The sequence below is a fragment of the Hyla sarda genome, chromosome 5, assembly GCF_029499605.1.
Source record: "Hyla sarda isolate aHylSar1 chromosome 5, aHylSar1.hap1, whole genome shotgun sequence".
NCBI classification, from domain to species: domain Eukaryota; kingdom Metazoa; phylum Chordata; class Amphibia; order Anura; family Hylidae; genus Hyla; species Hyla sarda.
Window position 1 is genome coordinate 48,626,988 of NC_079193.1, and position 27,946 is coordinate 48,654,933.

The window sequence follows — 27,946 nt, forward strand, 5'->3', positions numbered from 1 at the left end:
AATGCCCTAACATTCCGTATCAACAGATTTCCTTCCTTTATCTAATAATCCTCTATACATTAGAGCTGGGCGGTATGACCAAATAGGTGTATCATGGTATTTTTGTAACTTATTGCGGTTCCACAGTATATAACAGTATTTCCCACTCCCCAAATCATGTGACCCGCGAGCGCTGTTCTGAACCCCCCCCATATAAAATAATAATAATAAAATCTAAACTTTTGTTGACATATTATAAGAATGTCTAATCTCTAATTTGATGCCTTTTGGAGATACAGTGACCCCTCGACTTATGATGGCCCCGACATATGATCATTTCAACATATGATGGCCTCTCAGAGCCCATCGTATGTTGAAGGCAGCATCGACATATGATGCTGCTCAGTGTGTCAGGTCCATCATACAAACAGCTATCTGACAGCGCTGACAACTTCAGCAAATGACAGATAGTTGTTTAATGTGCCCCGTTCTGCCTCATGTTACTCACATGCTGTCCTGCTAACTCACGCAGGCTTCCACTGTGAGCTCCGTGTAAGCCCCGCCCCCCCCAATGCAGCTATAGCCAATAGCCTGCAGCATCTTGCTGCAGGCATCCAATGAGCTGCTGGCTGCCCTCCCCTTCCTTTCCTATAGAGCTGTAGTCGGCAGGATCGTAATGAAGGACATTCTGTCCCCCCTGAAGGTATTTAAAGAACTGTACAGTACTGTATGCGATGTCACACATCACATACAATACATATACACACACTATACACCCCATACATCAATGTTTCCTTATCAGTGTGCCTCCAGCTGTTGCAAAACTAACTCCCAGCATGCCCAGACAGTCAATGGCTGTACATGCATGCTGGGAGTTGTAGTTGTGCAACAGCTGGAGGCACCCTGGTTTGTTAAACACTCCCCATACACTCCACATACAATGGTCATCCCAGAACCAATTAGCAGTTTCCCATAGAGATATGTATTCAACATACAATGGTTCTGAGGCCCCAAAACCAATTACCATTTTTACATAGACATATGTACTCGACATATGATGGTTTCAACATATGATGGTTCTCCTGGAACCAATTAATATCATATGTTGAGGGACCACTGTATTTCCATCTTTCCTTGGCTTCTTTATGCACATTAATACACATTTATACCTGGGGTGCCTGGGTTTAAACTTTTGATCCCCACTGTAGATTCCCAGTCAGTTTCCAAGACATCTAGTTGGATTGAAACACTGACTGTAAGTGAAAGTCACGAAGGTGACAGATATAGAACAGAGCTAGCCCATGAAAGTCTTACTCATGGCTACCACCAGGCTGGATACATTACTTCTTCTACCTGTCTGCAGATGGATATTATTTTCTTCTAAAAGAGATCTTGGTCTTGCCAAACACTCCCAGTCAGATTCCAAGACTTCTAGTTGGAGGGAAACACTGACAAAGGGAAAGCCACTTGGGAAAAGTGGTGTGAAAGCTGCTTTGCATATCCTTTCTTTCCTACCTCTACAAGGAGTCATGAAAATGTTACATAAACAGCTTATAAAAACAGAAAGTCTGGTAATCTAGTATTAGTTTTCCTTCCAGATCTGCTAAATAATAAATAAAATAGAATTTCCAGAAAACCTTAGCGAAAGTAACCAAATATGAAATTCTGTAGGCTTTCATTAAATTTAGGTAATGTTTGGTCCCTTTTTAAACCTGTATTTTTGTAATCAAGGTTCTCAACCCAAAGTGTCCCACATTTAATTAGAATTCCAGTTTATCATCTAAATCAGAGGTCTCCACACTACGGCCCTTTCAGTTGTTGAAAACCTACAAGTCCCAGACCTAGAATCTAGAGGGTGCCATATTAATAGCTTTTCTGGACTTCCGAATATGCCGATGTAATAAAAGCGACACATTCATAAATGAAGAATTATTCCGGAACGATAATCCAAGCCCCTGACAGTGAGACACCTGCAGTTTGAGTCCAGCTGTTCTGATGCTGAATTCTCACACCTATCCTGCGCGATCACTTAATAATCCGTTCTCTTAAGGGATGTGGAAAATGTCAGCCTGCAATAAATTATAAAGATGTGGCCATGGCATAGGTTTATACTATTTCTCCACTGATATTTTTTATTTTTATAAAAATCTGATTAGTATTTCAAGATCCATATAATCCATGGTGAAACGTTTTCTGTTGAAGATTTTATTAATCAGATTTTTGTAAACATACATTTAGGTAGCGAAACAGAATTTATTTGTTTAGAATAAAATAACGATTAAAGGGATACTCCAGTGGAAATAGTTTTTTTTAAATCAAAGAAAGTTAAACAGATTTGTAAATTACTTCTATTTGAAAATCTTAATCCTTCCAGTACTTATCAGCTGCTGTATGCCTCCAGAGGAAGTTTTGGATTTCTCTTCTGTCTGACCACAGTGCTCTCTGCTGACACCTCTGTCCATGTCAGGAACTCTCCAAAAGCAGGAACAAATCCCCATAGTAGAGATGAGCGAACTTACAGTAAATTTGATTCGTCACAAACTTCTCGGCTCAGCAGTTGATGACTTATCCTGCATAAATTAGTTCAGCTTTCAGGTGCTCCGGTGGGCTGGAAAAGGTGGATGCAGTCCTAGGAGACACTTTCCCAGGACTGTATCCACCTTTTCCAGCCCAACGGAGCACCTGAAAGATGAACTAATTTATGCAGGAAAAGTCAGCAACCGCCGAGCCGAGAAGTTCGTGATGAATCGAATTTACTGTAAGTTCGCTCATCTCTAACCCATAGCAAACCTCTCCTGCTCTGAACAGTTACTGACATGGACAGCGGTGTCAGCAAAGAGCACTGTGGTCAGACAGAATGGAATTACACAACTTCCTCTGGAGCATACAGCAGCTGATAAGTACTGGAAGGATTAAGATTTTTATATAGAAGTCATTTACAAATCTGTTTAACTAGTCGATTAGAAAATTGTTTCCCACCAGAGTACCCCACTCAATAACTCAAGACGAAATTATCAATGGTGTTGGGTTTTCTGTTGAAGATCCTATTAGGCCAAATTTCCTTGCAACTTATTTTTGGCATTTTTTTTTTTACCAGGAAGAGAGACCCAAAAATACTCATTTTGTACTACCAAAGTACAGCTTTTTTGGAGGTAATGTTTTCACTACATTTTTCTCATTACAAATCATGTGATGGGAATTTATATTAAAGAATGGTAAATGGGTGGGGAGTGGCACACACCCCCAAAAACAAGAAATCGTGAAATAAAATGAGAAATCTAAAACGTCAATGCATAAAAACTAGAGATGGTTCCAGAGCCCAGGCCATGGTTCTTAAAGGGGTACTCCGGTGAAAAACATTGGCTCCAGAAAGTTGAACAGATTTGTAAATTACTTCTATTAAAAAAAAAATATTAATCCTTCCAGTACTTATCAGCTGCTGAAGTCGAGTTGTTATTTTCTGTCTGACCACAGTGCTCTCTGCTGACACCTCTGTCTGTCTCAGGAACTGTCCAGAGCAGGAGAGGTATGCTATTGGGATTTGCTTGTTCTCTGGACAGTTCCTGAGACAGATAGAGGTGTCAGCAGAGAGCACTGTTGTCAGACAGAAAACAACTCAACTTCAGCAGCTGATAAGTACCGGTAGGATTAAGATTTAAGAAAAAAACTATTTACAAATCTGTTTAAAGGGGTTATCCAGGAAAAAACATTTTTGTTATATATCAACTGGCTCCAGAAAGTTAAACAGATTTGCAAATTACTTCTATTAAAAAATCTTAATCCTTTCAGTACTTATGAGCTGCTGTACTTCAGTCTAAGTGCTCTCTGATGACACCTGTTTCGGGAACTTTCCAGAGTAGAAGAAAATCCCCTTCTACTCTGTGCAGTTCATAAGACAAGCAGAGAGGTCAGCAGAGAGCACTGTTGCCAGACAGAAAAGAACAACTCAACTTCAGCGGTGGTAATTATTGGAAGGATTAAGATTTTTTAAGAGAAGTAATTTACAAATCTGTTTAATTTACTGGAGCCAGTTGAAAAAAATAAATAAATAAAAAAAAAAGTTTTTTTCCTGGAATACCCCTTTAATAGCACCTATGATCTTATACCCCTTTAATAGCAGTGGTTGATAAGGATATGGAATTCATTATACCACATGTAGTGTATGCTATGGCCTTCTACCATAATCCGAATGTTTTACACCAGTGGTCTCCAAACTGTGGACCTCCAGCTGTTGCAAAAACGCCAACTTCCAGCATGCCCGGACAGCCAACGGCTGTCCGGGCATGCTGGGAGTTGGAGTTTTGCAACAGCTGGAGGTTTACAATTTAAAGACCTTGGTTCTACACGGACGTCTATGACTGTGGTGTACGAATGGGTTAAAAAAAAGTACACAAAGAGCGACCCAGCAAGAAACTGACCTGCACCTCCAACAGCATCGGAAAAGCAATTTAACAAATTGGTCTTGAGGAATTTGTATTATCTGGCCCTGGCTTCACGAGATTAATGATGCGTGAACGCAATTCAACCGGTGAACCTATCGTTAGTGGTTACAGAATTAAAAAAAAGAGCCGATCAATCGGAGATTGATCTCGCATTTGCGAAATGCAAAAGGATCAAAACGCCTTTCCCCCCCCCCCCCCCCTCCATTGAGAGCGAATGTTTACAAACATACGGAGCGAGGAGAGTACGCGGCTCCCCGCAAAGAGCCTCATTGACAGCCCAGGGAATCGATGTTTCCAGTACACATGCTTTATTACGAGGAGCGAGCAAGTAAATGACTCCGGCATCCTGCAAATGAGCCTGTTGTACCGTCTGGTAATGCTGCTCGTATGTGCGCGTTCATTACAAGGTAACACACCTACGCTACTTAATGGGGGCCTCTCTCTCTTCTAACGCTTCCATCCCGGTTCTCATTACTTATCTGCAATTCTCGGCTGCGTCTGTGACCCCCCCACACCGGTTTCACAGACAACTAGTATTTTTTTCCCGGCATAATTTGCTTGTTTACTTGGAGGAACGGCTGTCATATATAACAAGCAAAAGTAGCTGTCAGGATGTATTTTCACATGTGTATGGAAGAGGAGTGACGCAACGATTAAGTGCACTTATTGTAGGAGGATGACACTGGCGGGATGAATGGGGGACGAGAACGACTGCTGTATATATGCCTGGAGCAAGTGTAGATTTTTCATACAACTATGTTGATTGAGGGAATTTGTTCAAAATGAACATTCCCTTTAAATGACAGAAATACAAAGTATAACGTGTATATATGTGTATATATATATATATATATATATATATATATATATATATATATACACACAGTATACAGTTGGTCCCTCAACATACAATGGTAATTCGTTCCAAATGAACCATCGTTCGTTGAAACCATCGGATGTTGAGGGATCCGTGCAATGTAAAGTATAGGAAGTTATACTGACCTGTCTCCACCGATCCGGACCATCACCGCTGCCCTGGATGTCACCCTCCATCGCTGCTCCGTACGTCTCTGCTGCCTGGGATCGTCGCTCTTCATTGCCGTCATCACGTCACTACGCACGCCGCTCCAATTGGATGATGGGACGGCGTGCGCGGCGTCGTGATGACGACGTAGGAGAGCGACGGCGATGCAGAGGATCCCGAAGAGGACAGTCCGGAGCGCCGGGGACAGGTGAGTGTCGCTTACCGGAGCACACGGGGCACCTTAAATGGCAATCCGGCGGCAGCTGAAACAGTCTGCGCTGCCGGATAGCCGTTTATGCGATGGCCCCGACATACAAAAGCATTGTATGTTGATGCTGCCTCTGAGAGCCCATCGTATGTTGAAATGATCGTATATCGTGGCCATCGTAGTTCGGGGGGGGGGGGGGTCACTGTAATATTTTATATGGTATATAAAGCATTACACCGTGTGAATACTTTGTACACATTGTACTTGTATTTCTGTACTTTATATATCATGTAGAGCACTTGCCAAGAACCTCTGCAGTTCTAATACACAATGCAGCTGTACCCGACAGAATTGAAGGGGTACCCAGGAGGAAAATAATTTTTTTTTAAAATCAACTGGTACCAGAAAGTTTTACAGATGTGTAAATTACTTATATTTAACAATATTAACCCTTCCAGTATTTAACCGCTGCTGTATGCTCCAGAGGAAGTTGTGAGGTTCTTTCCAGTCTGACCACAGTGTTCCCTGCCAACACCTCTGTCTGTATAAAAAACTGTCTGAAGCAGGAGCAAATCTGCATAACAATCCTTTCCAGCTCTGACCAGTTAGACTAGGTTCACACTACGGAATTTCGAACCAGAATTTCACTTCGGAATTTTGGTTGGAAATTTTGGTGCACACTACGGAATTTCAGCAGCAAACATTCCCCCTTTGAGATTCTGCCGAAATTCGCTGGCCAGACAGAATTTTTTTAGCCGATGCTAGGCAAGGAATGTCTAACCAGAGTTCAGCCTAGGAATTTTTGGTTGGAATTGTCAGGGCAGCAGAATCCCATTACTGGCAATGGGATTCCACTGCACAGTAGTCACTACAGATTTCAGCTGTGGATGTACCATCGCTGAAATTCTGCTCCTAAAAGAATGGTCTTGTTCATTCTTAAGTCTAAATCCAAGCCGCAGACTATGGGTATGCCTATGTTCGCGCAGTCCCTGGCACCATTTACCTCATTGGACCTAAACATCAAGGCCACACACATTGGGGCTGTTTTTGGAGTGGAGCTATTTCTGGAAGAAAGCAGCTGTTTTTTCAAATACTGGATAACCCTTACAGTGGGTGTGAATAGAAGTTTTTCCAACTGGATTTAATAGACTCCAATGGGGAAAATACAGCTGTTTTGTAGGCATGCACTGAAAGGGGAATTTTGGTCCGAAACCAAAAATTTAGGCTGTGCTTGGCCGAAAACCGATAATTCATTGCCCCACCCACTTTTTTACATAGTTAATGTAAAATCGAGTTATCAGGGTGTGATTCCCGGGCTGGAGCAGGCCGGATTGTCCTGCCATTAACCTGGATCTGTTAGCTTAGGCCTCTCCGCCTCCAGTCATCCCTCCTGACAGGCATACAGACCATGCCACCCCCTCCTCCCAGGGCTCACCTCCGCCCATACCTAGGCCCCATTAGATCCCCTTCCTGCCTCTATCCTTAGCTCAGGCCCACTTGTAGACTCCCCGTCACCTCTAGGACCCACAGGCCACAGAGCTTCTTTCCTTCTCCTATGCAATACCTCTAAGACCCCAGCTCACCTACTAGCCACGCCTACACTTGGCAATATATATCAGCCAATAGTCGCCAGAGTGCCACCCAGATGTCATCAAAATCAGCCAATCAATGATGCCAAAAGAAGCCAAAAGCTGCTTTCCAAGTCACGCCCCTATTTAAGCCACACCCATCAAAACTATCGATGGGAAATTCCCTTTGCCGAAAGGGCCATTTGCGGCGGCCGATATCTGTACATCTTATACCTTGTTCCCACACAGTTTTTTTGCCCATTTTTAGAGTGCAAAACAGTAGGGATGCACTATGCCTACTGTTTTGCAGTCTAAAAATGGGCAAAAAAAACCTGTGTGGGAACAAGGTATAAGATGTACAGATACACATCCTTGTGCACTTTTTGCGTGAACATGTTTGCACTTTTTTTCGGCACCAGGTTGAATAAAGCATAAATAAAATAAAATTCCCCTATTAAGTTATCAGGATGCAAAGAGGAGACTATGACAAATACAGCTAAACATATAGCATTGTTCAAGTGGATCCAGTTCCAAACACTGAAAGCAACATAAATTGCCCCGGAGTAAAATTTTAGGCAATGTTTATATACTGATGTGAAAGTAAAAAATATATAAATTCACCAAACTGCGGTTGTGGTTAGCAAACCCCCCCCCCCCCCCCCCCCCGCCCCAATCCCCAATGGTTTATACAAAACAGCAAAATGTTTGACTAAAAATAATGTCGATGTTCTGCTCAAATAACCTGAAGGCAAAAACGCCACATGAGTAACAGAAACATAATAAATACAGTGGAAATTTGAGGCACGCGGCCCGGAATGAATGAGTTCCATGTGGAAGAGGTCTTGGAGTTGTCTCTCAGCTACATCGTAAATCTCAATAATATTCCATTGAGGCTGGATATCTACTGGGGAGATGATCCTTAACGTAAAAAAGCCTCAGACATGAAGTGGGCCTGTACGAAATCTATAGAGGTAATTCTGTCCTTAAATCATCCCAGCTATTTATCTATAAGCCTCTCATGGGAGGTTGGTCCGCAGCGGTTGCACAGAGGAGACTATGAACGGGATGAGATACAAGTATATACAGCGCGGCTCGTACACAACTAGATGACAAATTAGCTGCGTTCCCTGTCGGCTGGTAATTTTGCAAGATTTTACTCTTTGGAAAGTGACAGCTTAGAAAGTCTGATAATGACAAGCAGACACGAGGGGGGGAATCTGGGAGGAATATGTCGTCACGATGAAAACAATTGACCTGATTATGTCGCGAAGATTAATAAAACTACAGAGGAGATATGCTGACAGCTGCTTCCTAATGCATCTCTATGATTACAGTCAATGGGAATAGACAAAAAGCAAATAGACACCAAATGCAAAAAAACAAACAAACAAAAAAAAAGCAAAAACAAAATTACACCGTAAAAGTTTTTAAAGGGTTACTCCGCTCCCCAGCGCGTCTGGAACTCAATGTTCCGAACGCTGGGTGCGGACTTCTGTGTTCACGCCCACCAATTGTGACGTCACGCACCCCCCCCCCTCAAGCTGTCGCGCCCACTCCCATAGACTTGCATTGAGGGGGTGGGGCGTGACGTCACAGAGCGGGGCGTGATGTCTCAAGGGGGCGGACGTGAACACGGAAGCCCGCACCTAGCGTTCAGAGCATTGAATTCCGGACGCTGGGGAGCAGAGTAACCCTTTAAAGGAAATTTGACAAAATAAAAACTGAAAAACTTCTTTGGGCTACATATTGTTGTGCTCCAGGGAACTAAAGGAGTTTTTATTCATTAAACTTAAAGGGAATGTGTCTTCTAGATTATTTTTTATTTTTTATTTATTAATAAAAACAGGAACCAGGAAAAACAATGTACCGTACATAACAGAACAACTATATTGACAGTAATCTACAGATGTGCAACAAAAATGACATTTTTTTTTTAAACATATAAAAGTACAAACTCCCAGCCCAGGCATCCATCTGATTGTAATTTATATTATTATGGGGAAAGCCATCTTGCCTGAGATGTTTTTAAGAGCATTCAATGACATACTTTACTGCAAACCCCATGGACATAGGCAACAATGGACAGGAGCCATCCCATTCATTTAAATGGAAAAAGTTACTGGGCATTCTCTGTGACCTTTACAAAGGTCATTCTACAGTGGGGGAAGGCAGAGCTCTGAGTTTCATCTAATTTCTTGTCTATCTCCTGGCGTCACCTGTTTCTTGTAATGCTGTACAGATCACTTTCCAGCAGCCTCCTCCTTATCATCACATACAGAACAGGAGGTCCCAGCTTAGTTTTAGGCCTAGTGGCCAAAATGAAAACAGCAAGATTTTAGAATGATTTTTAAAATATAGATAGTAAAATAGAAAATTAGAAAAAAATAAATAAAAATAAGTCCACACTGTAGTTCTGTTCCGTCTCTTTTTTTTTTTTTTTTGCACCAAAACAAGTCAAAGCATAACGGACACCACCGTGTCCCGACAGATCCCATTGACTTGTATGGGGGTCTGTCGGGGGTCTGGTATTTTATTGTAGTTGAGTGGAGAAAACAAAATAGGACATGCAGTGTTTTTTTTCTCCACTCAACTCCCGTCGTTCTGACGGACTGGTTGACGGAGCCCGTTGGCAGGGTTAACAAGCCCTTAGCTCATAGAGCAAATCCTAGAGTGGACACAATTGTATCCACGTCTCACTTGCGAGATGGATTGACATATAGAGGTTCACTGTTTTGGTATGTAAGTAAATATATATATATATATATATATATATATATATATATTTTTTTTTTTATTATTACTTTTTTTTTTTTTACAGATGGCAAAAAATATCTTTAAAATATCTTTAAAAAAAACAAACACAAAAATATACAAAATAATTGTACAGCTTTCATATATACTGATTATGCATTACTGACATAAAACCCCTTGAACATCTGAACTTTTACTATGGCTACAGAGGCAAACTTTACCAGAGAACTATATTTAGTCTTAATGGGTTTGGGGAACATTTTGGGTACATTTTATGTGCATGTGAATGAAGGCATAGCCGTATGGGGTCAGTAGTGGTCAGTTGCTAAGAAGAAAACATGAACTCACCCCTGAGGCCCTCAAATGAAATATGGCCATTACTTAAGACTGTAGAGCAGTGTTTTTCAACCAGTGTGCCTCCAGCTGTTGCAAAACTACAACTCTCAGCATGCCCAGACAGCCAAAGGCTGTCTGGGAATGCTGTGAGTTGTAGTTTTGCAACAGCTGGAGGCACCCCAGTTTGGAAACACTCACTTAGAGGGTGTCCTCGCTCTGTACATGAGCCCTGAAAAGCCCATAACGTTGACTATAGTACTGATCTTATACCCTATTAAAATACACTATATGTTGACTTCATGGAGTTTATATAGACATAACTACGTTTGTGGTTTTTCTGTCGAGATTGCCTTTATGATTATTCAATACCAGAACAAAGCGGTTTTACTACGGTCACCAAAGAGTTTACATTTGTAGAGCTTCTACGACCACAGACTCAACAAGGTTTCACTTACAACATTCTCCTCTTATGGGTTAATCATTTACATGTGTACAAAAAGAATAAACAAGAAAACAATCCACATCTTTTCAATAAGATTAAGTTGTAACGTGTACAGCCGCACTCCCATTTTTGTTTTTCCTTTTTTTTTTTACTAAAAATGGGAGATTCTGGCATTTGTGAGTATTTTTATGGCTTCCACTAACTGGAGTTAACGTTTGTGCATAAAGGTTATTATAACTACTCTGAATATATATATATATATACACACACATATATATATACACACACACTGCAAAAAAAATAAAATAAAGGGAACACAAACAACACAATGTAACTCCAAGTCAATGACACTTCTGTGAAATCACACTGTCCACTCAGGAAGAACACTGATTGACAATCAATTTCACATGCTGTTGTGCAAATGGAACAGACAACAGGTGGAAATTATAGGCAATTAGCAAGACACCCCCAATAAAGGAGTGGTTCTGTAGGTGGTGACCACAGGCCCCTTCTCGGTTCCTATGCTTCCTGCCTGATGTTTTGGTCACTTTTTAATGCTGGCGGTGCTTTCACTCTAGTAGTAGCATGAAACTGAGTCTACAACCCACACAAGTGGCTCAGGTAGTGCAGCTCATCCAGGATGGCACATCAATGCGAGCTGTGGCAAGAAGGTTTGCTGTGTCTGTCAGCGTAGTGTCCAGAGCATGGAGGTGCTACCAGGAGACAGGCCAGTACATCAGGAGATGTGGAGGAGGCCGTAGGAGGGCAACAACCCAGCAGCAGGACCGCTACCTCCGCCTTTGTGCCAGGTGGAGCACTGCCAGAGCATTGCAAAATGACCTCCACAAATGTGCATGTGCCCACTCAAATGGTCAGAAACAGACTTCATGAGGGTGGTATGAGGGCCCGACATCCCCAGGTGGGGGTTCTGCTTACAGCCCAACACTGTGCAGGACGTTTGGCATTTGCCAGAGAACACCATGATTGCCAAATTCTCCACTGGTCCCCTTTGCTCTTCACAGATGAAAGCAGGTTCACACTGAGCACATGTGACAGACGTGACAGAGTCTGGAGACGCTGTAGAGAATGTTCTGCTGCCTGCAACATCCTCCAGCATGACCGGTTTGTAAGTGGGTTAGTAATGTTGTGGAGTGGCCGCACAGCCCTCCATGTGCTTGCCAGAGGTAGCCTGACTGCCATTAGGTACCGAGATGAGATCCTCAGACCCCTTGGGAGACCATATGCTGGTGCGGTTGGTCCTGGGCTCCTCCTAATGCAAGAAAATGCTAGACCTCATGTGGCTGGAGTGTGTCAGCAGTTCCTGCAAGAGGAAGGCATTGATGCTATGGACTGGCCCGCCCGTTCCCCAGACCTGAATCTGGGACATCATGTCTCGCTCCATCCACCAATGCCACGTTGCACCACAGACTGTCCAGGAGTTGGCAGATGCTTTAGTCCAGATCTGGTAGGACATCCCTCAGGAGACCATCCCCCACCTCATCAGGAGCATGCCCAGGCATTGCAGGGAGGTCATACGGGCACGTGGAGGCCACACACACTACTGAGCCTCATTGTGACTTGTTTTAAGGACATTACATAAAGTTGGATCAGCCTGTAGTGTGGTTTTCCACTTTGATTTTGAGTTCCATTGATAAATTTGATAATAAATTTGATAACAAATATGATTTCCATTGATAATTTTTGTGTGATTTTGTTGTCAGCACATTCAACTATGTAAAGACTAAAGTATTTCATACGATTAGTTCATTCATTCAGAACTGGGATGTGTTATCTTAGTGTTCCCTTTATTTTTTTGAGCAGTGTAAAAAAGGGGCTAAAAACAACAACATTGTGACAGTATGTTCACACGGCAGAATGTCCCTGCAGAATTCCACACAGACATTCAGTTGCAGCACAGTCCGATTGTTTTCAATGGGATTCTGCTGCACCGTGCACATAGCCGAATTTCCGAAGCAGATGTTTCTGCCGTGGAAATCCAGATTCTGGCGTCCGCAGGAATAAAAGACTTGGCAATGCATTTCTGAGAGGAATCCGCAGAAAGAATAAACGTCTATGAGATAGCGAATTTCCGAACGGGCCTAGCACCCATCAGATCATTTAAATGTGCGGAATGTAAGCCTGTGTTTTCCTGGTGAACATTCCGCACATTTTTGGCTGTGTGAACCCAGTGTGGTTAATGTTCCTGATAATTAGACAACTAAAACCAGACTAAGATCCCATTCACATCTGCCACGGAAAAAAATTCCAGAGGCAGCAGACGTGTCAATTCTTTCTGCAGAATCCACTCAGAAATCCACTGCTGTCTATGGAGAAGGCATATTTTCAAGCAGTCCTAACACTGGCTTGTTTTTGCCACCTGCGCAATGTCTGATTTGAACTCTTCTGGCCAGGAATTCCATTGTGTGAATGGGGCTTTAGGTAGCTGTTAGGGCAAGGAGACACATGGTACCTTTCCATCCCTGTCCCTGCTTGATTGACAGTGAGCAGGAAGCCGAGCTCTGTTTCCAAATCTTGCTCCTGCACTGTGCATTCAAATTGTGCACATGAATGAGATATGGAAACAGGGCTTGGCTTCGAGCTGTCTGTCAATGCAGCAGGGACTGGGATAGGAGGGGAGTGAGGAAACATTCCAGTCCACAGCACTTCAGTGGCTTCTTTGCACCAGAGAATAAATGCATTTTTCTTCATTATGGATGCAGACAAATCTATGAAGGATTGTATTATCTTCTTGTCCTAACAGCGTCAGCAGTTTGAAAAGTGAATTGCAGTTGACAGACTCCCTTTAAAGAGGTATTCCTATGTTATCATTAGAATATACCATAACTTTATCATCGGTGGGGGCCCATCCTCTGGGACTCACAATAATCCCACTAAAGGGGCTTTGACACTGATATAGCACTGTGCCCACTTTACTCTTTTTCCTGCCTAATGATGCCCCAGCCGCCTGCTGTGTATATAATTGATGCCGGACCAATTTAAAAGAACAAAATAAAAATTAAGACTAAAACTAAATTAAAAACTGACAGAACAGAACAAAAAACAAAAACATTCTGGACAAGACCTGGCAGGAAACTATAACTTGTCCCAGACATGAAACAGATCATACCCCCAATAAGAAGCTGTATGTTTTTTTTTTCCAACAATCTGTGATCATCTGTCAAAGTAGAGACCACTGGATAATATCAATGTGTCCCCCAGTCTCCCAGCATGTGGTGCCTGATGTTCTTCAGTAGGGCTCCAGAACATTTAGAAAATAGTTTAATTGTATCTGTATGAATAATGTGTTACATGTCAGGCTTTGTGTGTAGTTCACAGAATTTTGGTTTCCCTGCCGTATGTAAAAAAACAAAAAACCTCATTGGTGGCGTTTGGGGGGAGCAGTATTCAACTTTTTTAAGAAAGCATCAACCATCAACCCAGTAAAGGAGTTATTCTATAATGACAACTTATCAGCTACCAATTAGTCTAATCGGTGGTGGTCTGAGCAGTAGACCAATGCTCACCTATCCACAGCAGTGCCATTGGGTATGGGCACAGCACCAGTGAACATACTTTATCACCACTTTATTTATCCTGAGAGTATTTTGAACCCCAATTCTTATGATCAGTGAGGAAACCAGAGGTTGGAATCCCTTAAATGATAAGTTGCCATATTGGGATAACCTCTTTAACACTTTAAAGGCTCATGCCATATTATTCTGTGTTGATGAGAGCCACAGAACAGAACCTAAAGCAGCGGTCCCCAACACAGTCCTCAAGACCCATTGACAGTCCAGTTTACAAATTTTCCCTATTCTATTCCAATGGAGTAACTAAATGTTGGTGAGCTTTGAGCACTGGTGTGAGAACCACTGACGTACAGGGTGCCGAGAGGCTAATGTAGAGGGAAAGTGTCACAGATTAATACACAATTCAACAGGAAAAAGAAAATGTGCTCATATTATGTCAGTATTATGGCTTTGGTCTCTGTTCATATCTGTGTTGCGGATTATGTTCGTAACAAAAGAAATTTTGCTGTACCGGATCTGTCACATGGTGGACCCAAATGGTGCCTGATGAGGGTCACTTGTCCATTCTAATGGCAATAATAGCATTGCATGTCGTAAAAGTGACTGAACTACATGAAATGAACCCCAGGTATACATGTGCTGGAAGGAGGTTCCATATGGTGGCCCACAAATGTCTAAGCTGTGACCTTATATATGTGTACTGCTCTGCCATGTCAATAAACCCCAGATTGTAGAATTATCTGATTGCTGTATACACCCACACATAGCTCCTCCTCTTCCTACATCCAATCCCCTGCTTACGGCTATGAAAATAAATAAAAATGTTAAGAATAACTTTTTGAAAATATTGTAAATATATTATACCATACTATTAGGGTATTTTGTACACGAAGAGAGCAGAATTAATAAGACAATATCCATTTAGACATTGTAAATCATCTGCTCTGCAAATGTGTCAGTTTCCTCGGTTTACATAGTCAGATTCCGCGGTGTTAAAGATGGAAGAAATTACACTAAGAGTTATTCCCGGGATCCCAAGGGTTCCTTACTTTGTGCAGTTGATAAACTTCATTTCCATATCCTGTCATAGTGATTTGTTGTCCATTTCGCACCATCTCTGAGCAATAAATCACCACAAATTAAAAGCAGACAGGAATAATATCTGCCTTAAAACAGGCCGCTTATTAGCAGCTAATGGGGGGGAGCGTTTGATGTGATTTACTCATTGATGAGGATGTCTGGAAGCCACAATGGAGGTCACCTCACTTTTAAGGAGTCTTTCAACTCCTTAGCCCAGATGTGGCTTCCTGCCGCCCTCAGTGGTCCTTCTCTGAAGAAGAAACATCATTTTACAGCCAGTGAAATCTCAGGAATGCTCCCAGGACAAGCTTTTATTATCCTCATCACTCTTCCTGATCCTCCTGTCACTGGGCGTATGGACACAAAAGGAATGTCCTCCGTAAGTATCCAGGGAATTCCTGCAAGTGAGAGGGTAGCAGACCAGGAACCACTTCTCTAACCAAACACACTGTCAGGATGATAACATGTAAGTGACATGTCCTGTCCATCACAGGAGAAGAAGATGACATAGGATTCCTTCATTGTGACTTGTTCATCTGGATTGTAGTGGTCTCAAACCTGTGACTCTTCAGCTGTTGGGAAGCTACAACTTCCAGCATGCCCAGATAGCCTGGCAGCTACCAAGGCATGCTGGGAGTCTTAGTTTCCAATCTGCTGTAGGGTCGCAGTTTAGTGACCATTGCAATACAGCATATAGAAGGTCAGCAGAAATAGAGTGTCTTCATGCTTACAGTATCATACGCAAGGTAGAAAGCTGTAGCTTTTATTCTGCAAATTTCAATGGAAACTGAATGACTGAACACCGCTTCAAATCTGCAGCTTCAGGATACTGTACGTGTGAATAGACCCTAAGGGTAGGGTCACACGTGCCGTATTTTGCTGCTACGTATTATTATACCCACTGAAATCAAAGGGTAGCAAAATAGGCAGCTGATTTGAAAACATTTTTTTTCCCCTCTAGAGTGCCCCTTTACTATCCCTATGCCCACACTGACCAGCAGAACTCAGCTCTGCTATATCTTTACAAAATGTTATGAATAGAAGGCTGCAGCAGCACTCTTGGTCAAGAATGGAGCCTGTTAGCGCACTTTTTGATCAAAACGTGTCCCCCATCCACCACACAGAGTTGGCCTCACCTCGAATTGGGCCCTAACCCGCTTATTCTACTCACCTCTGCTGGGCATATAGCCTCTGAATGGGTGACATGCAGGATCCATCTGTGATTCTGTGAACAGGGAAGTGAGGCCACCTCCGCATGGTGGATTGGGGACACGCTTTGATCACAAAGTGCACTAAGAGCCTTCATATTTGACCAAGAGTGCTGCTGCAACCTTTTATTTATATACTTAGTACTTACCACAGCAGCGAGCACCTGTGTATTAGGTAGTTGTGCCGGCTATTTTTCTTTTTGCTTTACAAAATGTTATATTTCAAGTACATAAGTACATTTTTGTTGATCCCAGATGTTAAGCTCCCTGGTGAACCAGATATTATTTACTTTAAGTCTAGATTATATAAGTCATATCCAAAGCTCCCAATTCAGTGCATGTCCCTATAGGTAGGTTTATAGGATGGGATATATGGTTGTAATAACGGAATGACTCCCGCTAACCCATCAGTTGTCATGCTCATGCCTCCAGTGATTAAATCATTAAAGACAAGGAAGGGTGAACACACGAGCCTTAGACAATGAATCCCCCATTGTCTATCCCAAGACTTGCCAGCTGCTGGCCCCGAAGACAGATGTAGGGCCCAAGGGTATTTTATCCAGTCCCAAAGGTCTGCATATAAATCAGAGGAGGCAGTGGAGGAAACCAGTGGGAACAATGTACAACAGATGGGAAGTCAATAGATGACTCGGGGCAAGTGCGAGGCACAGGCGAAAAACAAGAGGGATGGAGACCGGGTGAAGGAGTTGTGTGGAAGTTTCAGAGTGAAGTCATTTGTCAAGAAACATGAAAGAAGAACGAGGAACAGCCCTGACCTCAGTGGAGGATGACAATAGTGTGATGGGGGGGAATGAACCCCAAGTACTTAACAAGTTCATAAGAACTTCAGCATCAGAAAGTCGCACACAGCCCATAATGGCGTCTAGGGATAGTGGACAATTAACCAATGGGAAGAGTAAAAAAAAAATTGTACGAGAATTTGCAAATCTTCAATGGGGTAGAGGGAATGCTTCGAGAATGCTACATATCTTAAAGTAGTGTTTCCCAACAAGGGTGCCTCCTGGAGCAGTGGTCTCCAAACTGCGCCCCTCCAGATGTTGCAAAGCTACAACTCCCAGCACTGAGTGTACAGTGCTCCGGAATCTGTGTGCGATATATAAAATGAAGACTTACCATATGTAAAACAACTAAAACAAATACACTGTGATCAAAGAGAGATACACAGTGCTAAAGATCAAACTACTCTCTGCTACATCTGTATCTTGTTGTCTATAAGATCATAGGTGCTATTAAAGGGGTATTCCAGGAAAAAACTTATTTTTTTTAACTGGCTCCAGAAAGTTAAACAGATTTGTAAATTACTTCTATTAAAAAATCTTATTCCTTCCAATAATTATCAGCTGCTGAAGTTGAGTTGTTCTTTTCTGTCTGGCAACAGTGCTCTCTGCTGACATCTCTGCTAGTCTCGGGAACTGCACAGAGGAGAAGAGGTTTGCTATGGGGATTTGCTTCTACTCTGGACAGTTCCCGAGACAGGTGTCATCAGAGAGCAGAGAACAATTCAACTTCAGCAGCTCATAAGTACTGAAAGGATTAAGATTTTTTAATAGAAGTAATTTACAAATCTGTTTAACTTTCTGGAGCCAGTTGTTATGTAAAAAAAAAAGTTTTTTCCTCGATAACCTGTTTAACCTCTAATTATACGCAACACTTTCACTAGAGGTGGCAGTAGAAAAAATATATATTTATAGAAGATGAAAACATTAAAATAAAGGTCAAAAACTAAAAAGAAGGCTGGAGTTTAAGTAGCAGTAAAGTGCAGTAGCCGGGATGTGTCACAGCGTATGATGGAGATGTTAACTGACTCAACTCTCAATGGTGACAATATGATAAGGTCAGCAAAACAGGCAAGTGAGGGATTTGGATAACATGCTACCTCCGGCCTTGCCCTTCAGTCTCGGCCTGGTAATGGATGTACGTACAAGGCAGATGTTTTTGATCCAAGAGAGTCTAATATCCCAGGCTCTGAAGACAGCAGGCAAGAGACTGGGAGGAAGTATGCTGTCTTGCTGGGAAAGTTGCCAAAATCTTCATCTGTTTGATCTCATACGCAAAACGGAGTGGATTTTCCTGTGTTTGCCCGGGTCCTCCGTGGTCGTCTCCATTCGCTATTAGGCTGCATGGAAGTTCCGTTACGGTATTATTACAGACTACAAGTCTTTTGTTCTAAACTTAGAAGAAGAGGATGCTGTTCTTTTCAAGCGGCTTCCTGTGTGTTCTTGCACAATCCCCCAACCATGGAGCTTCGCGCGCTTGCAGAAATCTGAAATTCCAAGTGTCGTAACCGTATGGAAAAGGATGGATGTCGGTTCAAATAAATGAACGTTAGTGTTTATTTTACACTGGACAAATCTGTGTACAACTAAGAGACTAATGGCTCTCGATCTGCCCTGGGACTATTAGCACCATGACTGAGAGGGAAAATATTTTCTATTTGTTTATACTCGGCAGAACTAAATGTCCTATACTGAACAACATCAATTGCTATGATTACACAAACCGGTCACTGGAGTGTAAAAAAACAACATAAATGAATATTCATGATATATATATATATATATTATAAGGAATATGCAAAGCAGCTCATCACCTTCTCAGGTAGCATGCCCTTAGATCAGCTCTGGCTCCAGTTACGAAGTTAGCTAGTCACAGGCCTCTCACCACAGCCAAGCCAGAACACCCTGCTCTGTACTGACGAGGGGCAAGTACCCCGAAACAACTGTCTGCAGATGGGTTCTCTTTCCTTCTGGGGAGTATTCTGGCTTGGCATAAATCCCACTCAGTTTCTGAGACTTTGTAACTGGAGCCAGAGCTGATCTTAGGGCACGATACATGAGAAGGTGGTGTGATGAGCCTGCAGAGCGCTAATGGCCTTTTTGAATCTCCGTTCTACACCGGAAGCAGTGCTCCTCCCTAAGGAGAATAATTGGCCCTTTTAGCTATACAGTGACCCCCCAACCTACGATGGCCCCAACATACGATCTTTTCAACATATGATGGCCTCTCAGAGGCCATCGCATGTTGGAGGCAGCATCAACATGCGATGCTTTTGTATGTCGGGGGCATCGCATAAACGGCTATCCGGCAGCGCAGACTGCTTCAGCTGCCACCGGATAGCCGTTTACGGTGCCCCGTGTGGTCAGCTGACGATCACTTACCTGTCCTCGGGGCTCCGGCACGTCCTCTTCGGGATCCCCTGCATCGTCGGCGCTCTCCATCGTCGTCATCACGTCGCTGCGCACGCCGTCCCGTCATCCAATAGGAGCGACGTGCGTAGCAACATGATGGCGGTGACGGAAAGCGAGGATGCCGGGGAAGCAGAGGCCTTGCCGGAGCGTCGGGGACACATCGGGGACGCGGCGACAGTGATGGAAGGCGACATCCAGGGCAGCGTTGACTGTCCAGAGCGGCGGGGACACATGAGTATAACTTCCAACACCAGTGGTCTTCAACCTGCGGACCTCCAGATGTTGCAAAACTACCACTCCCAGCATGCCCAGACAGCCGTTGGCTGTCCGGGCATGCTGGGTGTTGTAGTTTTGCAACATCTGGAGGTCCGCAGGTTGTAGACCACTGTCCTATACTTTACATTGCATGGATCCCTCAACATACGATGGTTTCAACAAACGATGGTCCATTTGGAACGGATTACCATCGTATGTTGAGGGACCACTGTGTGTGTGTGTGTGTGTGTGTGTGTGTGTGTGTGTGTGTGTGTGTATATATATATATATATATATATATATATATATATATATATATGTAGATGCAAATCAAAAAATGTTGCAATATACACACAATTTTTTATATTTTCCTTTTACCTCTCACTGAATTAAATAAGAATGATGACAAGTCTAAGGGCTGGAAAAGAATCTAACATAAAGTTAAAGGGCAGAAAGAGGCAGGAAATTGCCAAAATCAGAATCTACCAAATGCAACAAATAGGTATATAAGAAGTAATACATGCTTGTATGCAAGCAAAGCGTATACAAATTCCAAAACAAAAAATATTGAAAGGAAATACTTAGTCTAAAGCCATAAAGAAAAGTGAAGGCTAAACTAGGAGAAGCCATCGGTGTGTGTTTCCTTCTTAGAGGGCATAGATGAGCGATCCCCCAACTTCTGGCTCTCCAGTTGTTGCAAAACTACAACTCCTAGCATGCACTTACAGCTGCAGACTGTTATGGCATGCTGGGAGTTTTCCTTTTGCAACAGCGCAAAAGCAACAGGTTGGGTTAAATGATGACGGATATCTTAAAGAGTACCTGTCACCAAACTAAACTTAATTAATATATATTGGTCATTATAAGACACTTTGCTATTTACTTGCTGTTAAAATTCTCAACCTTTAAATGTTTTTAATGTGATTGAAAAAACGGCCACTAGGTGGCTCTGTTCTGTTCTCTGCCGCAAGTCAAACAGTTAGTTTGGTCTCCTCCCGGCCTGGCAGAAACCAAACTCAGGAAGTGCATGCGGGGCATGGCGAGGTACAGCTCTCACAGGCTTCAGTGACATCGCGCCTGCTGGGGAACGCCCACTTTCTTCTGCCGGGAGCTCATACAATGTGAGCAAGGGGAAAGGTATGATACACAGCTTTTTAAAGCTCGGAAGAGATTTTTTTAAGGGCAGGAGGGGTGCTAGCACTAGTCAGAGAATATAATATTTGTTAGTTTACAAAATATTGTTTGACGACAGATACTCTTTAAAAATCACAATTGGTAATGCATATTTTCTAAGCTGAATGTCAGCTGAAACTATGTGGGTATAATATGAATAAAGGCTCCCGTACACATTAGAGAAAAGCCGTCTGGACCAGCACTATGTTGTCAGGAAAAATAAGGATAAGCAATGTTTATTTTATACAACCAGTCCCCTTTAAAAACACAAGCACGCTCAGCTGACCCGAGCATGCACATGTATTGGGAAGACAGAAGGCCAACAGTGACTGAAGGTGTTATGGGTACCATAACTAAATGCAACCAATGGTTCACTGACTTGAGCAGGCATGTTAGTTATGGTCAGATTGCTTCGTCATAAAGATCAAACACAGAACAGACTGGGAAGGAAATCTTAATCTAATGCAGTGTTTCCCAACCAGGATGCCTCCAGCTGTTGCAAAACTACAACTTCCAGCATGCCCGGACAGCCAAAGGCTGTCCGGGCATGCTGGGAGTTGTAGTTTCACAACAGCTGGAGGCACCCTGGTTGGGAAACACTGATCTAAACACTGATCTAGTGACATCTTTATTTGCAGTTGGTGTAATGGCAAAATTGGTATTTTATTTGCTTTAATTATTTACTTTGTTTACTTGATTAATTTTATTTGCTTTATTTATTTGTTTACTTGATTTATACATTTTATTTGCTTTATTTATTTATTTACTTTGTTTACTTGATTTATTTTATTTGCTTTATTTATTTGTTTACTTGATTTATACATTTTATTTGCGTTATTTATTTACTTTATGTAATTACTTTATTTGCTTAATGAATGTCTTTACTTTATTTGTTTAATATTTTTCATTTACTTGTTTAGTTTGCGGGTCATGAAGTTACAATGTATGTGCATGCATACAATAATAGTCAGATACGCATCTACCATAAACATACAGTCTTTACATTCTAGTTATTTCCTGCGAGCGCTGACACTTTCTTAACCTCGTGCAGGAGAAGTTGATCTGCTGCTCTGACTCTGTCTCCCTCTATTGGAGATATAGTTATTACTACCTTGTGCACGGTGACAGAACGTGCATGCTTCAAAGATGGTCACGGAATGAAAACAAGAGAAATAAAATGAATACAATAAAATAATAGTTGAAAAGAAGAATTAAATACATTACAAACAAATACATGCATACAATAAATACACAATAAAGTAAAACCACCAAATGAATTAAAATAAGTAGAATAAAGAAAACTAAACATGTAAATAAAAAATATTCAACAAATAAAGTAAATAATTAAAGTACGGTAAATAAAGCACATAAAATAAATAAATAATGAAAATAAATAAATAAAATAAAGTAAACCAATAAATAAATAAATAAAGCAAATAAAATAAATAAATCAAGTAAGTAAACAAATAAAGCAAATAAAACAACTAAAGTGAATAAATAACGTAAATTAAATAACAGTCACAAAGACCTAATTAGCCAAAAAGAAGAAAATTTGGCTAAGGACATCATCAACACATTGCAACCCCTAATTACGTTAGAGACCCTTCCTTAGAAATCACCATGCTTTCTCCTTCTTCCGACAATAGAAAGTGACAGAACTGGGGCGTCAGCCCTCCGCTCCGCTCCCTGACTTTTTTGTTTTTTGTTTTTGTTTGTTAAGAAGAGTCCAACATGCACTGAAGTACTTGCAAGTGTCTGATTTGTTGCAGAAAATTCTGCATGATGCTTTAACAAGACTATGCAGATAAATAGAACGGATATTGGAACTGCTAAATTATCTGTGTATGAATACACAGTTAGGCGATGTCCAAACACCAGAATTTCTGCATGGAATTCTGCATGAATTTATAGCCAATACACTTCAATGGGATCCTGCTGTTCCATTCACTCAGCAGATTTTCTGCTGCAGGAATTCCATTGAAGTCAATGGGCAATTAATTTCTGCGGCATTTACAACATAATTTCCGTGCAGAAATTCTGCCGTGTGAACATAGCCTAAGCAATAAATAAGTCAACACTCCCTTATGAGAGAAACCTTCTCTATACCAGTTAAAAGGTACCTCTCATCAAAAAAACTTTTGATATGTTATAGATTAATGTATGCAGAATAACTTTACAATTGCATGTTATTAAGAAATATGCTTCTTTCTATTTAATTTTCCACTTTGAAGAAATGACCACTAGGGGTCTCCCTACCAGTCCTGGCAGCAAGCATTTCAGACTCATGCTGGAGTCCTAAACACTACGAGCTGCCAGTCTGCTTTGTTCACAAAGGAGAACACTCAGAGCTGCCAGCCTGCTTTGTTCACAGCCTGTTTGGCTGTGAACAAAGCAGGCTGGCAGCTCTGAGTGTTTAGGACTCCAGCATGAGTCAGAAATGCTTGCTGACAGGACTGATCGGGAAAAATACAATAGAAAGGAGCATATTTTTCATTAACATGCTATTGGAAAGTTATTCAACGTTCATTAATCTAAAATATATCAAAAGTTTATTTGATGAGAGGTACCCTTTAACATACAATTTTGAGCTTGAAAATTAAATGGGCACTGTCACTTAGAAATACTTTTGACATATCCAAATTTTGATCAACTAGGATCCCAGCGCTGAGCCCCCCACCAAACAGAAGAATAAGATAGGAGAAGTGAGGGGCATTATGTGCAAATTCTACATGAATTCTGCAGAAATCAAGCCCAGTTGACTTCAATGGGATTCCACAGCCAAAGTCCAGAAAAATATAAGACCGGATTGCAGAATTTCAGCAGCGGAACTCCGCATGTGGAAATTCTGCTGGTGTGAATGACATTGTGGAATCCCATTAAAGTTAGTGACCAATAAATTGATGCGGAATTCTTCCCAGAAAACACATGCAGAATTTCCGAATTCAGCCTAACAAGTAAAAATCTGCAAACAAAATGTTGCTCTTTAGCTATCGGTAATTAAAATGCCATAGGCCACTAACCAATTCAATGTCTTCCTGCAGAGGTAGCTGAATTGAATTCTTCAGAACGCATAATGTATTAAAATGATCTCCCGAAGCCGATGCGGAGTGCCGCTTATTGATTAATAATCATTTGCACTAACAGACTAAAGTATCCTCAATGACGGCACATTCCCGCGGCATCAATCACTACCCGGACGACGTGTGATTGAAAAGCTTCCGGGACTTTGACATTTTTGCAAAGTTTCATTACAGATTCAGCAAAAAAGCTCTAAGACAGACGTAAAAAAAGCTTCATACAAGCCGGAGCATTTCAGTTGTGGGTGTGGAGGGCAGAGCGGCTTTCCCGAGAGCCCCTGATGTTTAGGAATAAGATCATGCGAAAGTTCACAGTTTATTAGCTCTTCATGGTAACATCGCTAGGGACGGGAGAAGGGGAAGAAACCATGTGAACATGTAAAGTAACACGATACACGCACTCCCCAATAGTGGAGGGAAAAAAGAGCTCAAAATGTGGGAAATGAGCAAATCTGGAGGAAGTCTTCCCCATATGCGAATAAGGATTTTCTCACAGGAGATACGTCACTTTTTGAAGTATCTATTGGACTGAAGATGTTACCAGCAGACTTAATGGGTTGCACATTTGTATTTGTTCTTTAATAATAAGATCCTTACAAGTACTGTACGACACACAGCATGCCCGAATCCGTGCCAAGAACCCAAAGTGCTAATATCTACAGTATGTGCCATCAAATCTGAATACTCGACCTCACCAAATCAGACTTGTTTGTAAAAGTGGCTTCAAACTGTGGCAAAACTACAACTCCCAGCATGCCCGGACAGCCGTTGGCTGTTCGGGCATGCTGGGAGTTGTAGTTTTGCAATATCTGGAGTAGGGCTGGGCGGTATGACCAAATGTGTGTATCACAGTATTTTTTAAACTTTTGGCGGTTCCACGGTATATAACGGTATTTCCTAGCCCCCCGCCCCCATATTAATTATCAGCCCACATCCCCATCGGGGTAAATACTCACATAATCACCCGCATGAGCTGCCCTCCTCGTCCTGTTTGTTGCGGTCGCCGGCACTGACACACTCTATACTGTGCGGTATCCCTATGCCCGGGCTGCAAAAGGTAAACAAAATAAACTTTAACGCACCTACGTCGGCCTTACGCTGGGGACAGGAACTTCGGAGAGCCGTCAGCCTATCACCAGCCGCAGCGATGTTCCGCCCCAGCCGGTGATAGGTTGAGTGCATTGTCATGTAAGAAGCCGGCTTCTAACATGACAGTGCGCTCAGCCTATCACCGGCCGAGGCGGAACATCGCTGCGGCTGGTGATAGGCTGACGGCTCTCCGAAGTTCCTGTCCCCAGGAAACAAGTGAGGCTGATACCGGACCAACGGGAGGTGAGTTAAAGTTTATTTTTTGCAGCACAGGCATAGAGATACTGCACAGTATAGAGCAGTGGTCTCCAACCTGCGGACCTCCAGATGTTGCAAAAGGAGTTGTAGTTTTGCAACATCTGGAGGTCCGCAGGTTGGAGACCACTGGTCTAGTGTGTCAGCGCCCGGCGCCCGCAACAAACAGGACGAGGAGGGCAGCGCATGGGGGTGACGTGAGTATTTACCCCGATGGGGACAGTGCTGGGCTGGGCAATTAATTAATTGGGGGGGGCAGAACAGCGCTCGCAGGTCACATATGATTAGTTCCCCGATGTGGGGACAGCGCTGGGCTGGGCTAATAACTAATTGGGGGGGGGGGGGGGGGCAGAACAGCGCTCGCAGGTCACATATGATTAGTTCCCCGATGTGTGGACAGCGCAGCGCTGGGCTGATTCATTCATTAATTCTCGAGGGGGAGGGGCCCAACCGGTATTGTGGTATGGGGGAAAATTCATATCGTGCAGCACAAAAATTTTGGTATTCGATATGAACCGGTATACCGCCCAGCCCTAATCTGGAGGTCCACAGTTTGGAGACCACGGGTTTAGAAAAACAACCGTATTTGTTTAGTAACTCTGAGCCGGTATTTGACACCTACTCCTGCTCCATGTTCCAAAACTCTATTATATTTTTTTAAGATTTTTCTTTTTCGCAATCTCAGTATTCTCAATATTATGTGTTGAGTGTATACAGGGGGTGGAAAGAGTAAAGTGATGTCAGAGTCTCTCATGTAAATGTAGCAGCGGTTGCGTATTTGTGTAACCACTACTATGGTCCTGCCTTAGATAGCCATGAGTTGTACGCTGCCATCTTTAGCTAGTAAACAATGTCAAGTATGCCGCGGCAATCCATTAACTCAGGGGAACAAAATTGTCCTGAAAGAGCATCTATCATTTCAGGTGACTTTTCAGGATAAGTTACCGTGTGTGTACACGAGGAGCAGCACTATTTCCGACCATCATAACCTGTATATAGTATTTTTCAGCAGATTTTTTGCTATGAAATCGTCATCTATAAATTGCAGTTCTGCCAGAGCTGGTGGACGGAGCTTCCTCCTACACCCCCCTCCCAAGACTTAAAGGGGTACTAAGCCCCTAGACATCTTATCCCCTATCCAAGGGATAAGATGTCAGATCACCGCGGTCCCGCTGCTGGGGAGCCCCGGGATCGCCGCTGCGGCACTGCGCTATCATTGCTGCACAGAGTGAGTTCGCTCTGTGCGTAATGACGGGCGATACAGGGGACGGAGCAGCATGATGTCATGGTTCCGCCCCTCGTGACATCACGGCCAGCCCCCTTAATGCAAGTCTATGGCAGGGGGCGTGGCGACCACCACGCCCCCTCCCATAGACTTGTATTGATGGGGCGGAGCCGTGACATAATGATGCTCCGGCCCCTGTATCGCCCACCATTACGTACAGAGAGAACTCGCTCTGTGCAGTAATGATAGCGCGGTGCCGCAGCGGCGATCCCGGGGCTCCCAAGCAGAGGGACCGCGGTGATCTGACATCTTATCCCCTATTTTTTGGATAGGGGATAAGCTGTCTAGGGGTGGAGTACCCCTTTAAAGGTAGGCAGACAATGTAGTAGAACAGCAGGAAATGCTAGCAGAATGCTTGGTGTATAGAGAGAGGTATTAGCAGTAGAGAGAGGTGCTCATCTGTGTATAGGGAGAGGTATTAGCAGTAGAAAGAAGGAAGTGCTTATGGTGTATAGGGTTAGCAGTATTAGCAGTAGAGGGAAGTGCTCATCTGTGTATAGGGAGAGGTATTAGCAGTAGAAAGGAGGAAGTGCTTATGGTGTATAGGGAGAAGTATTAGCAGTAGAGGGAAGTGCCCATCTGTGTATAGGAAAAGGTATAAGCAGTGTGGAGGGGGTTGCTCATGGTTGTATAGGGAGAGGTATTAGCAGTAGAAAGAAGGGAGTGCTTATAATGTATAGGGAAAAGTTATCAGTAGAGGGAAGTGCTCATATGTGTATAGAGGGGTATCAGCAGTAGAGAGAAGTGCTCATGGTTGTATGGGGAGAGGTATCAGCAGTAGAAAGAGGGACGTGCTCATGGGTGTTTACGGAAAGGTATTGGTAGAAGAGAGGAAAGTGCTCATGGGTATATAGGAGAAAGATGAGACAGAGGGGATATGATAGAAACTTTCATGTAAATAAAGTTAATCAAAACGGTAAAAAAGGAGATTAAAAAGAATAAAAACTACCACAAGAGGACATAGTTTATACTTGAAGGGAAACGGTTTCTGCAGTAATATCAGGAAGTATTACTTTACTGAGAGAGTAGTGGATG

General features: G+C 42.6%; 1 protein-coding gene and 1 long non-coding RNA gene across 13 annotated transcripts in view; one reads left to right on the top strand and one right to left on the bottom strand.

Annotated features, from left to right (window-relative positions):
• PARD3 (par-3 family cell polarity regulator) overlaps positions 1-27,946 on the bottom strand; it is a 613,817-nt gene that overhangs the window by 65,851 nt on the left and 520,020 nt on the right. The window lies entirely within an intron of this gene.
• Positions 4,594-27,946, top strand: part of LOC130273148 (uncharacterized) — a 37,628-nt gene continuing 14,275 nt past the window's right edge. Inside the window, exon 1 of the long non-coding RNA XR_008843892.1 lies at positions 4,594-4,828. This is a non-coding gene — a long non-coding RNA (uncharacterized LOC130273148). The remainder of the gene's footprint in view (positions 4,829-27,946) is intronic.